Raw genomic sequence first — 11,897 nt, forward strand, 5'->3', positions numbered from 1 at the left:
GAAGACACACAATCGGTAAACAAATACCCGAGGTCTGGTAAATGATCCAGTTGTGCTGAGTGCTGCATCTGCGGTAAGCCTGCACTGGTGACAAACGATGTGCCTCCATTTACTGGCAGGTTGAGCTAGAGAAACCACAATTTCTGATGGATAGCTCCAATTTCTGCACTCTGAGAAAACAGTTTTCCTTACAAAGCTCTTTAGAATTCTCCCTTGGGGTGCTGTTGCCTACAATGATCAAAAGACAGCCAAAGAAAGGAAGCATCAAATGGAACCAAACTGAGGAGCATAAACATAAAGAGAATTTGCAACGGCGATTTGTAGCTCAGTGAATGCGGTTGTGTGCTATTGTGCTTATGCCGTTGGAGCCGCACTCAACTTAGTTGCAGTGATCAGTGTGCATTGCTGGTCAAAGTGCAGCAAGAATCAGGGTGCCACCTACGTAACACCAAGTGGCTTTCATGGTAGCTTCAACATTTATAGCTAAATACTTTATTTTGAAAGGTTTCAAGTCTGGGAATGAGTGAAATGAGTAATTATCAACTAGTGCTGAGAGCGTACACTGGGTGTTCTTATTCTTCAAACTAACTTTTCCAGGTGTAGGAACACTCTTAGAATAACGATCACGGCTAGCAATCCACTCCTTCCTCTCTCCCCACAGGTGAACTTCCCATTGTGGTTAGTACGCTTTGCTCACTGGGAAGAGCTAACCTCTTACAAACAAGGTTCACCCTGAAGATTCATTATCTTTTCTTTCTTCTCTTGTCTGGTCCCTACAGAATGCTGATTTGGAAATTCAAATCACATTTTTTTTTTCCTTTTGTCTCACAGCTAGATTGGGGAAACAACGAGGCTTACTGATCAAGGGTCATTTTTTTCTACCAAATAAGCCACAGTTTGCACCCAGCTTTGTCTATCACACAGACATTTCAGTTTTAGTTTCCCATATTCTTTCGTCTATCTTCCAAGTAAATTACACAAAGGGCAGAATGCAGGTGTCCTGGAAGAGGTAGGAAGCTGGGGAAGGAATGTAACTGAAATGGTAGAGTAGGAGAGATCTACATTTGTAATTTCCCAAAATAAAGTCATAAACATAGATAAGCATACACAAACCAAAACAGCCCTGCAGAGAGCACAAGAGCTCTTTAAAGAATCCTCAGCATGACAGTGGAATAAAAGTAAGAACAAGCACTGAGATGTGAGGACTGAGGTGGGAGTGAAAGAACCGTAGATCACCACTGCAGTTCTGTGAAGGACACCAGCATCTCTTAACACTGATGGAACCAACAAGCATAAACGCTGGCAATCAGGGAAATCCCAGAGAGGGAAAAGCAGCTGCACAGTTCTCCCTCAAGAAAAGCCTCTTTGGAACTGTGTTCATAAGGAGCTGCCAGTGCTTGCAACCTCATTCTTGCCCCGGCCCTGATGCCAATGCTTCTCCGAGAGTGCTTACACCCAGGCCCCACCTGTGTCTCCTTGGGATGTGTGCATTTCTCAGTGCCTGGCGCCATAACTGCAGCAAGCTCCTGTGCATTGCAGCTGGAAGCCACGCTTTCATTGTGATGCTCAGTTCAGCCACCACAGACAGCCTGCCCTTGCTCCGTTCTGGATCTTCTGTCACTCTGCACAGGTCCCAGGTTCATGTCCCTGCTCCAAAGTGTCACTGTGCCTTCCTATATCTCATAAACTTGAGCCATTGCCACTGGGACCTTGTTATCCTCTGCGCACCACCTGAGTTTCCATAGAGAGCTAGTCACTGCGCCGCTCCAGAGCACTCCAACTCCACATACACCTGTCCTCCCATTCTTGGCTTGAGATTACTTCTCATGCCAAGCATCTGTGCTTCACACTCCTCTATAATCAAGGCTGGGCAAATACCGATGCCCCAGGAACCAGGTCCACTCCCACCTCAGATCTCAGAACCACCATCTGTTCACTCCTACCCCAGCAATATGGCTACTCTGCTGCGGCAGGGAATTAGAAGCCAGATAACACTAATAAACATTAGATGAAAAGTTCCTCAACAGAGTACTAGTAGATTAAATCCAACAGCATACTGCAAAATGTTCCAGTACTATCAAGTGGGATTTATCTCTGGGATGCAAGGATAGCTCAGCATACGCAGGTACAGGTGATACATCATATTAGCAGGGTGAACGAAAAAAAGAACCATAATGATCATCTCAGTATATGCAGAAAACACATTTCACAAAATTCAACATCCTTTCACAATAAAATCTCTGAATAAATGAAGTATATATATATATAGATGGAATGCACTTTAAAACAATAAAAATTATACACGGCAAATTCACAGCTGATATCATACTCAATGGTGAAAAGTCGAAAGCATTTTTTTAAATTTTGAAATAAGAAAAGGATGCCCATTCTGATCACCTCTACTCACTGTAGTATTGTACTGGAAATCTTATCCAGAGCAATTAAACAAGACAATGAAACAAAAGGTATCCAAATAGAAAACAGTGAGTTAAATTGTCTTTGATTTCAGAAATTTGATTGTATACATATAAAAGCTGTGCTAAAAATAATAACAGATTCAGTAATGTTGTGTAATACAAAATGAACATACAAAACTCACTGTTTCCATATGTCGGTAATGAATGAAGAAAATAATTCAATTCGCAATAGCTACAAAAACAAAAACAAAAAAGGAAGTCAAACAAACAATCACTGTGGTATAAATTTAGTCAAGAAGAAGAAAGATTTCTGCACTCAAAATTATAAAACATTGGTGGAGTAATTAGAAAAGATATAAATGGAAAGGTCTTCTGATAATTGATTAAATAACTAATATTGTTAAAATACTTTTTCTACTCAAAGTAATCTAAGATATAATGTACCAAAATTTCATGTTATTTTTTAGTATTTGCTATCAAATATTTTACTTTTTCATAAAATGAAAAAATTGAAAAAAAAGGTTATAAAGTTTCTTTGGACCATAAAAGACCACAAATGACCAAAACACAATTTGAGGGAAAAGAATACAGCTGAATGTACCTGATTTCAAAATCTATTACAGCAGCACAAGTGCCTGTTTGGCAAGCACAAGGTCTTGAGTTCGATTCCCAGTACCAAAAAAAAAAAATCTATTATAAATCTGCATTAATCAAAGTATCATAATAGCATAAAACCAGAAGATAGACAAATAAAATCTAATAGGAAGCCCAGAAATAAATCCAAATATTTATGGATTATATTTATTTTTAATTAAAATAACATGAACACACTACAGAGAAAAGACAGAATCTTTAGGAAATGTTGCTGAGAAAACTGTATGCAGAACAATGAAATTAGACTGTAATCTCATATGCAAAAAATGAACTCAAAATAGGATGAAGAATGCATCATAGGTATAAAACTATGAAACAGCTAGAAGAAAACATAGGGGCAAAAGCCCATTACATTGGTGTGGGCAAATAATTTTTAGAAGAATATCCAGAAGTACAAGCAACCAAGCAACAGAAAAAATAACGTTACATGGAAGCCTACTACATAAGAAAGTAAGCAAGAGAGGAGGATACAACTGACGAACTATGAAAATATATTTACAAACTGAAACTCTGGTTGATAAGGGCTTAATATCTCAAATGTAGAAGGAATCTGAGGAACTCAGTAATAAGGAAACACATAAATCAATTTTAAAAGTAGGCTAAGGACTTAGATTTTTCTCAAAAGAAGACATGCAAATGACTGCCTGGTGTACAAAAAAAATTGTTGTCAGTATGCACAAAGAATGAAAAACTTGCAGCTATAAAAGGGAATCACCCCACACCTGTTAGAATGGCTACTATGAAACAGACAAAAGGTAAAAAGTACTAGTGAGGATGGGGAGAAAAGAGAATCCTTGTGCAGTTTGTAGGAATGCAAATGAGTATGTTTATGTGTGGAATAATGTGTGGAATGCCAGTGTGGAATCCTGCAAGTAACTGGTAATAGAATTACCATATGGTCCAGTAGTCTTAACACTGGGTTTACATTCAGTCATACGTGCCCTTTTTTGTTTATTGCAGCTTTATTTACAACAGCCATGATAGGGACAGACCTGTATCCACTGATGGACACGTGGATGTGCAAAGAGTGGTGTATATGCACGAAGGAATACTATTCAGCCTTTAAACAAGAAGAGAATCCCGTTGTTCGGAGCTGCTGGAGCTGGAAACTGGTCGTATGTGTGAGGGCAGGATAGAGCCAGAGTGCCTCAAGCAGTCAAGCTTCCTTAGTCTTGAGAAATGCATCCTTCCTGGAAACTTCAGTCATTAATTGCTAGGCAACCTTGCCTCTTGTAACACTAAGTTTGCAAGAGTATAAATAAACGCCCCTACAGTTGTTGTTGAGTCTTCTTGCCTACCAGGTAAGAGGTCGCCTCCACCTGACCCAGCTCTTGTCTCTTGTCTATCTTTTCCTCATACTCACAGCCTTTCTTCCCCGGCATGCACCAAGAGACCAACGAGTTCCCTACATCCTGTCCGCTACAACAACATGGGTGAATCTGTAGGACAGCAACTTAAGTGAAACAAGTCAGGAACAGAAAGACAAACACCCCATGACCTCATTTATTGGCACATTAAAATAGTAATTTTGGGTACCAGAGGTCAGGGTGTGAGATGTTTGTCAAAAGACATAAAATTTCAGTTAGATACAAAGCCTAAATTTTAGAAATGTGTTGTGAACCATGTTGACTATAGTGAATTGTTAGTATATAACTATTACATACCTATAATATATTATATATTATATATACATATTATATACATATAATACATATTATATATGTTATTATATACCTTTATATATGGGTTTTGCTAAAAGAAAATTTTAAGTGTTGTCACCACCAAAACTTATGTGAGTTAAAGCAAATGAATAGCTTGCTTTAGCCATTCCACAATGTGTGTGTGTATGTGTGTGTGTGTGTGTGTGTGTATCAAGCTTCTTGTATACCATGAATATGTGAAATTTTTGTCAACTGAAAAATAAATGAAAATAAAGAATGAGATCCTCATAAATATTCCTGTGCAGAAGCAATTATATCTCCTCTTTGATACCTTGAACTGTGGGCACGTGTTTGTGCCTGTGTATCAAACTAAACAGAAAGTTGCTAAGTGCAGGAAGGCCACAGAAGCATAGAATAGCAGAGAGGATAATAAGCTGGGACGTGGTAATGCTGTCAATAAGTGGATAACTTGGGTAAGTGGCTTAGACTCCGGGTTCACCAGTTCCTCATTCTCAGCATTCACAGAGCATAACGTATTTGTTTTAAAACATTCATATTTTGTCATTCTAAGATCCTAGCCATGTCTTTTCTATTTGCATGGCTCAGCTGTCCTTCCTCAGATCACTGATGGCTGTGACTCTTTGGTCACATATATAAGGATCTTAGAAAACTGGAAGAAGAAACAATGACTATTTGCATTATCAATTGGTTCAGACTCTACTGAATATAATATTTATTCATTTATTTGACAAGGTTAGCAGAGCAAAAGACTTGTGCCTTCAGCATCTAAGAGGTGAGAGACTAATAGAGCTGTAGTGGAAATAGGAACTCAGAGATGTAGAAGAACAAACATTCACTCTTCTCTTTAACCACTGCAGGAAGATTATAGGTCCCTGCCCCCAAATTTTGGACATAGCGATATGACTGACCTTAGACAAAGGGATATAGGTGAAAGAGACAGTTTACAGTTCTTAGTTAATAAGTTGGCAAACATAAGTATTTCCTTTCACCCTCTCTTTTGCTCTTCCCTTTCTACAAAAAGGACATACGAAGTATCTGCTGGACAAGGACAATGGAGGCCTACAGAGCTGACCTGGACCCAACTCAGAACTTGGGGTAAACACTAACATGCAGAGCAGAAAGCTGTCCAAATAGAGTCTTCATGCCTTCTTTATGACACAGTGAGTCCTTCTGAGGCCTTCATGCATTTTACCAAAATGGCAAGGGAGCTGACTTTCAGGAGGGGCTGGAAAGGCATTCACACTTTCAGTATCATCAGGGAGCTGTGCTTCTGTTATTGGTTACCTAGAGGTCTAAGCTGTTTTGACCAAACAATATTATGTTCTTTCTCTTCCATAATCATGAAACCGTTCCGCAGGATTTACTTACCGAGCGGGCAACTCAAATTGTTACATTTATCCTACATCCCAGAGCCCATAGATCAAAAGAACACACAAATGTGCATTTAGCAGAATGGTGTTTCCAGAAGTCGTTCTAGGTAGTGAAAATTATTGCATACTACATTTTATAGGGACAGACCATTTGTGTTCACATTCAAAGCTTTACTAATCTTTTTCTTTTAGCAGTTTCACTGTTTTAGGTTTCGTATCTAGATATTTGATCCATTTTGATTTGTTTTACAGTACAGTGTGAGAGATATGATTTGAGACTCATTCTTCTACACATGGATAACTGATCTTTCCAGGAACATTTGCTAAAGAAATTATCTTCCTGTTTATGTTATTGGCCTTTATGTCAAAAATCAGAAGGCTGGAAGAATATCGGTTATTTCATATCCATTATTTTATTTTATTTTATGTTATTTGTACATGTTTGCAGTACATGCAATTTACAATCTTCTTGGAGAGTAGGTAAATCTCACTCCTTCTCCTCCCCCTTCCTCTAGTTCTGCTTTCCCTCTTTTCATTCTTACTGATATCGTTAATTTTATTTCATGTTTATGGCATATAGTGTCCACATTCACTGAGGTTATTAGAGCCATGTAACTGGCTTCTCTTCACTTGACATATTTCATTCACTCCCCGCTTGGTCCCCGGGCTCTTCTCTTCTGCAAGAGATCCATTCACTTTTCTCATTCTATTCTTCCTTTAGTTTTCTCTTAGTTTGTACTTGGCTTTACTCAGATGAGAGATACCATAGTACAGTACTCAAGTTTGTGTGTTTGACTTATTTCAATCAACATATTTTCCAAGTATATTGATTTTCCTACAGATATACAAATTCTGGAAACAGTCTACATGCCCAATGATGGATGAAATGATAAAGAAATTGCAGTACATATGCATAATGAAGTTTACTCTCATTTAAGAAGGTTAAATTTGAACAATTTGTAGGAAATTGGATGGATCTTGAGCCCATAGTATTAAATAAAAGAAAGAAGGCATGGAAGGAAAAATATTTTTTCTTATTTCCTGTTGAACAGTTAGATTTTGTATGACTTCTCTTACATGAAAAAATAGCAATATAAATAAACTAAAGAGCAAAGTGACATAGAACTGATAGGAAAAAAAGAGGTAAACTTTTTGGAGCTGAGCAAGGGTTTGTGGGGATGGGGAGAGGATGAGGGCAGAGAGAAAGAGAATTAGAAAATGATCAAGATTTTGTATATACATCCCTCCCAATGTAATTAGTATGCTGTCTAAACCCACACTAATACAAATGAAGTAAGTGCAATGAAAACTAAAAGCAGTGGATTAGATGTTCGTGTGCACCCTTTTATCTTCTGATGTAAGTGAGCATAGCTGAAAGGTTAGGCGGCCTCAGCTTCTATTTTGGGTCTAAAACTTACCACTGCATCTTTGGATGAATCATTTTATTTCTCTAACTCAGGTTCTTCTTCCATGACCTGACCATATTATATCCCTAGTAAGTCCCTATATATAATAGTACTTATATAATATAATGGTCCCTAATTTAATAGTCATCAAATTGGGGTGAAGTATTGGGTTTGGCTGAATCCAGAGGTCTTCCTGATGTTCCAAAATAAGTGTTCCCTGGAAACTCAATTCTTAACATCTTATTTTCTGTGTTTCAAGGTTGACCGCACTTCAGAGTTGACTGTGTTTATAAGCTCTTTGAGTTCAAGAGTCCAGTAATCCCACAGTCAGCTCTCTTCTGTCCGATGCTGAAGCTGCAGGTTTCCCACTGGATCTCTAAGAATTATGTTAGTCGTCACATGTACATTGGAAGCTTATCCTGTGCTATACAAACTGCAAGCTTCTTGGTGGGCCCTAGAAGTGTTTAGAGACTTCCCTATACCTATCAGTGGTGATAGGTATACACTGAAGGCTGCCTCACTATTGACTAGTGTTTGGTGAGTTTTGCCTATAATACGTCATCTAAAATTGCCCCCGCATTCATTATTGATCATGACGGTAATGATTAGAGCAAAACGCTGATTTTAATTTCAAATGCTATAACTTGAGAAGAATTTAATAAAGGGGTTATTTATAAAGGCATAAGATGGGCTTAAGGATGCCAATAAGGGAGGGCTGAGTATCTGGGGACTAGCATCAGCTGTGTAGACATTAGCGTCCCAATGCCCAAAAGAGCAAGAGAGAAGAGCAAATATTTGAAGCCTGTCTGCCAAGATGAGTTGGAGACTCTCACCAACAATCTGGCAGAGAAAAGGGTAGGAACAGATATACAGATCTCAGTTTCCTCTAGTACTGACCTTTCAATTTCCAAGTGTTTCTTCTTGATTGAAGTCTTGAGGGCAAGCACAGACACTGATGCAGCAGCTAGGGGAACGTTCCTAGAATAACGAGTGGAGAGGATGGGAGAATGGATTCTCAGGGGCAAATGGAGAGTGTCATGCAGAGTTAGTAGTAGAACTTCTCAGAATAAGAAGATAAGGAAAAATCACTTCAATACTTGTTCTTGTACAATACTGGATCGGACTTATTTGTTAGACAATGAATCTTATATACTGGTGGTAATATTTCCGGTATGTTTCCACATTTTAAGTCAGAGTAGGTAAGTAGAGCAATGGACAGAGAAGGAGGGGCAGAACATAAAGTCTTGAAATCCCCATAACCACAAAACAAGGTGAGGCAATAGTACAACTGCTGCTCACACAAGGGAAGTAGAAAGTCCAACTGGAACTCTGACACTATGGGATTTCTCCTGTTGTTAAAGCTATAAGGAGTTATGAAACAATCTGAGATTAGCAAGAAATAGCCCATGTTGTAACACTTACTACTTAAAATACTGTCTGCAAACCAGCTGCATTGTTCTGACCTGGAAGTTCAACATTCAGAAACTTGGGTATCAACCCAGGAAGAATTAAACCTGAATCTGTATTTTAACAAAAGCCACAGAAGATTCTTTTGTATTGAAGTGTGAGAAGCTTTGATGTACTTTTTTCCTCTTTGATATGCAGGGGAGTTGGATGCAAAATGAATAAGCTCTGGAATGAGATTGCACGGATGTGCTCTCCTGCACAATGAGTGGAAGTGAGTTTATACAACCTGTAAGCACACATTTTAGGTGCTAATGCCTTCTGCTATCACCCTCAGGATGAAGTCAGTGTAACTGAATCAGAAGTGAATGAACACATTTTGCTTCACTTTGTCTCATTCATTGCTACTGAGTCAAGGGAGAGAACTCCAGAACAAATAGAGGTTGTGATTGCTTCCTAGGACAGGATTCTGCATCTTTGTTCCACTGAAGAGGAATGAGATTTCTATGATGGAATTAAGGTAGGTTAAAAGAAACCCAGCAATATCAGTCAGTCCAGTATACATATAACTGTAACATCTATGCTAAATTATTCATGTTTTCTGAACCTACTTCCAGAAATTATAGTCACTGAAGGAAAGGGCAAAAGAGGAAATTGAGAAACTAACTGGATTACAGAAATGTCAGATTTTACGGGTGCTGTGATAGCCACAGAACTATGAAAGCGCCAGGTTTAGAGAAGTTTCAGTCTGGTCCAAAAGGATGCATAGTGACAAAAGATTATGAACTAAAGCCTCCATGACAGCAGGGTCTTCTCCTTTTTTGTATACTGCTATACCCTTACACCCCAAACAGAGCCTGGCACAGTGTTTTTTGAAGTTATGGAATTATTTGGAATATTTCCCAAAAGTCATCCAGTTTCAGAGAGCATCTTACTTTCACCGTTACCAGAATAAAAAATTCTCTTATCAAATCTGCAGATAATCAGCTTCTGATACTTTAACACCATATTCAATCCACCTTTGATTTTCTTGGAAACTCTTAAAATACTTTGACAGTCAGCACTGGCCTACTTAAACTCAGTTATTAGAGCCTTCATCAATATCGTGACCTCAAAGCTATCATTAGTGTGTCCCTAAAAGAGAATCAATAGTTTAAATAGTCATGTGCACATGGCCATGTCTTCCAGGCTCAGTAGTATCTGCATGAGTAGGAGAGTGACAGAGACTCTGGCTTGTTTGGGTCAGGGGGAGCAGGCATGTGGCATGGAAGAACTGTGATCCTGAGTGCTCAGGTTTTGGGCCAGCAGGCTTATGCCCCAATAAAAATGATACGGAATTTCAAAACAAGGTGATAGGATATTAACAATGGTTGTTATATTGCATAATGTTATCTTCAAAATGGTTTTGCATATAACCACATATAAGCATGTAAGATTGATCAAACAATTACACATTAACAGTTTCATTCATTAAACCAACAGATATTAGTACAGTTATCCTAGCTATTCTATGTATACATATACATGTTTTTTTCTCTTCCTTCTTTCTTTTCCTCGCCCCTCCTTCATCCCACTTGCTCCATCCTATCTGAGCAGTTTCTTGTCCCTTTCAACCCAGCTGTTCCCCTCCTGGGTGTTTTTGCAGAAGAACTGAAAACATACCACAGCGATATCTATGCACCCATGTTTATAGCAGAGCAATTTGCCATAGCTAAATCTTGGAAACAACCCAAATGTCCATCAACTGAGGAATGGATAAAAAAGATGTAGTATTTTTATACAATGGAATATTACTCAGCTATAAAGAAACATAATAGAGGCTTTTATAGGTAAATGAATGCAACTAAAGACCATACTCATAAGTGAAATAAATCAGATTCACATGTGTAAACATCATATTTCCTCCCTACTATAAGAACCTGAAAGAGTAAATAAAATCTAAAAGGTACAATAAATATTGTGAAAGGGAAAAGAAACTGCTGTCATTTTTATTCTTTAGGTAGATCTACATAAGAAGTCAAATCTTTACTCACAGGATACTTGAATGTGTATCAAAATACCATAAGAGAACACATTTTTGGAGAAGCTGGTGGGACCGGGAATTTGGACCTCTCCCATTTGTGGATTAATATCTTATAGGTGTACTAAACACAGTTGGTGGGAAGCCCTTATATGACAAGTCCATCTCTCTGTTTTTATATTATTATCAGTAGTAATTTTACTTGTGGACTATTATTTTTTGTTGGGTGTCCAAAACATGTCAAAATTAGAAATTCTGCTGATCAGAATTAATCTAGCTTTTGTCAAGGTCATTTAAGTTTCCTCAGGGTTACTTTTGGGCCGAGGCAAGGATCCTGACTCTTCCACCTGTTGAATCATCTGTCCTGCCTGACCTTATGGCTTCCCCCAGAGGATGGTGACGCTTTCTCCTCAGTGACCCTCAGGTTTTGTGGACTACATGCTAATTTCCTTCTGTCCTCTGGTCCTCTCATTCCCCTAGCCCTATTAGATGAGTCGCCAGAGGCTTAGAGCTCTTTTAGACAGGTTTGTCATTCCCTGAGTCCTTACTGAATGAAGGGCGAAGTCTCAAACATTAGCTGTTCTTGTAGCCCTTTTAGTACTTCTGAGATTTGGTCTTTTAAGTTTCAGTTGTTGAACACTCAGGTCAGTTAATCTCTGCCAGTCATGCAGAGATTTGTTTGTTTCCAAGCATTCTTGGAGCTTCTGGCTGTGTACAGACCTATTCCCAGGATCTCCAATAAATCTGAAAGTTAGAAAAAAGCCATGCCCACTGGCTGGAATTTAGTGAAGAAGTCTTCCCAAGATCTTTGTATCTGGGAAACCATAACTTCTATAAAGGCCTCACGAAAAGTTTTAGAAGCATGGAGCTGTCTCTTTGTCTACAGTAATGAGGTATGAGTGCACGCTGCTGTAGATCAGGGGATGCACATGAAACAGATTAGT

Source organism: Chinchilla lanigera, unplaced genomic scaffold (genome assembly GCF_000276665.1).
Source record: "Chinchilla lanigera isolate Chin_1 unplaced genomic scaffold, ChiLan1.0 scaffold00084, whole genome shotgun sequence".
In the NCBI taxonomy this organism is placed as follows: domain Eukaryota; kingdom Metazoa; phylum Chordata; class Mammalia; order Rodentia; family Chinchillidae; genus Chinchilla; species Chinchilla lanigera.